Here is a 2,500-nt window from a genome sequence, read left to right on the forward strand (position 1 = left end):
TGGATTTGTTTTCTAATTCTTTATGGTTCTGTGTAATCTGAGGGAAATATGTCTCTCTAATATGGTCATACAGTGGGCAGGAGGTTTACCCAGGAAATTGTCTAAAAAGGATTGAATTTGTTGTTGCCTAATTGTTTTTTGGTAAGTTTCCAAACTGCATTCCTTCCATCTGTAGCATTTCTTAATGTTATTCAGTTCCTTTGGCTTTGATGCATCACGATTGAGTATTGCTCTGTTCAAGTAGACTGTGATTTTGCTGTGGGCTGATAGAGGTGTCAGTGGGCTGACTGTGAACGCTCTGAGAGACTCTGGGTTGAGGTTAGTGATAAAATAGTCTACAGTACTACTGCCAAGAGATGAACTATAGGTGTACCTACCATAGGAGTCCCCTCGAAGCCTGTCTCTCTCCCTCTACGTCTCCATCCATCTCTTCCTCTCTCCGTCTCTGTCAGATACTTAGCAGAGTCATCCTTAAGGTGAGAGCCCAGAGAGAGAGAGAGGGGGAGAGAGCGAGAGAGAGAGCGAGAGAGAGAGCGAGAGAGAGAGAGAGAGAGAGAGAGAGAGAGAGAGAGAGAGAGAGAGAGAGAGAGAGAGAGAGAGAGAGAGAGAGAGTGTGTGTGTGTGTGTGTGTGTGTGTGTCCGAGATATGATAACAGATCTATGTAATGACAGATAAGGTATCAATGAGATATGTTCACCTTTCTGCCCTGCTCTCTCTCTCTTCCTCCTCCTATATCTCCTTCTCTCCCCTGCCCTGCTCTCTCTCTCTTCCTCCTCCTATCTCTCCTTCTCTCCCCTGCCCTGCTCTCTCTCTTCCTCCTCCTACCTCTCCTTCTCTCCCCTGCCCTGCTCTCTCTCTTCCTCCTCCTATCTCTCCTTCTCTCCCCTGCCCTGCTCTCTCTCTCTTCCTCCTCCTATCTCTCCTTCTATCCCCTGCCCTGCTCTCTCTCTCTCCCTCCTCCTATCTCTCCTTCTCTCCCCTGCCCTGCTCTCTCTCTCTTCCTCCTCCTATCTCTCCTTCTCTCCCCTGCCCTGCTCTCTCTCTCTCCTCCTCCTATCTCTCCTTCTCTCCCCTGCCCTGCTCTCTCTCTCTCTTCCTCCTCCTATCTCTCCTTCTCTCCCCTGCCCTGCTCTCTCTCTCTTCCTCCTTCTATCTCTCCTTCTCTCCCCTGCCCTGCTCTCTCTCTTCCTCCTCCTATCTCTCCTTCTATCCCCTGCCCTGCTCTCTCTCTTCCTCCTCCTATCTCTCCTTCTATCCCCTGCCCTGCTCTCTCTCTTCCTCCTCCTATCTCTCCTTCTCTCCCCTGCCCTGCTCTCTCTCTCTTCCTCCTCCTATCTCTCCTTCTCTCCCTGCCCTGCTCTCTCTCTCTCTTCCTCCTCCTATCTCTCCTTCTCTCCCCTGCCCTGCTCTCTCTCTCTCTTCCTCCTCCTATCTCTCCTTCTCTCCCCTGCCCTGCTCTCTCTCTCTTCCTCCTCCTATCTCTCCTTCTATCCCCTGCCCTCTTTCCCTCAAACCTTCTCTCATTAACTCTGTCTTTCTCCTTTTGACTTTCAGTGACTTTTTATCCTCTCATGGAGACATCTCTACCGTCACATTCTCCTCACACTCTCCTCACTCAGTCTCACACACTCACCATCACAAACTCACACACCGTCACGCACTCTCTTTTAACTTAATCCACTTCGGCCCCTGTGTGACACGATGCCACAATGAGCTCTTTCCATGTTGTCCTGTCCTCTCAATCTCTCTACCTCTTTTATTTCAACGTCCTTCCATCTCTCTCCTGTGTTCACTGAAGCAGACAGACAGTAGCTGGAACTAGCTCATCTGTCTTTCTTGCTCTGTCCTCTCTCTCTCAATTTAAATTTAAATGAAAGGGCTTTCCTCCCTCACTCTCTCTCACTCTCTCTCACTCTCTCTCCTCTCCCTCTCTCTCTCGCCCCCCCCCCTCTCTCTCTCTCACCCCCCCCCCCCCTCTCTCTCTCTCTCTCTCTCTCTCTCTCTCTCTCTCTCTCTCTCTCTCTCTCTCTCTCTATCTGTCTCGCTCTCTCACAAAAGTTCCAAAATAAAAAATACATTTTAAATGTCATTGCTCTGTATAGAGTGTTGCAACAATATGCAAATAGTTCAAGGGAAAATAAATAAACAAAAATATGAGTTCTATTTGCAATGGTGTTTGTTCTTCACTGGTTGCTCTCTTCTTGTGTCAACAGGTCACAAATCTTGCTGCTGTGATGCGCACTGTGGTATTTCACCCAGTAGAAATGGGAGTTTATCAACATTGGATTTGCTTTTGCTTATGTGTCTCTGATATGGTCAGATGTGTAATCTGTCTCTCTAATATGGTCATACATTGGGCAGGAGGTTAGGAAGGAGGTTAGGAAGTGCAGCTTAGTTTCCACCTCATTTTGTGGGCAGTGAGCACATAGCCTGTCTTCTCTTGAGAGCCAGGTCTGCCTACGGCGGCCTTTCTCAATAGCAAGGCTATGCTCACTGAGT

This window comes from Oncorhynchus kisutch, linkage group LG18, assembly GCF_002021735.2.
Source record: "Oncorhynchus kisutch isolate 150728-3 linkage group LG18, Okis_V2, whole genome shotgun sequence".
Taxonomy (NCBI): domain Eukaryota; kingdom Metazoa; phylum Chordata; class Actinopteri; order Salmoniformes; family Salmonidae; genus Oncorhynchus; species Oncorhynchus kisutch.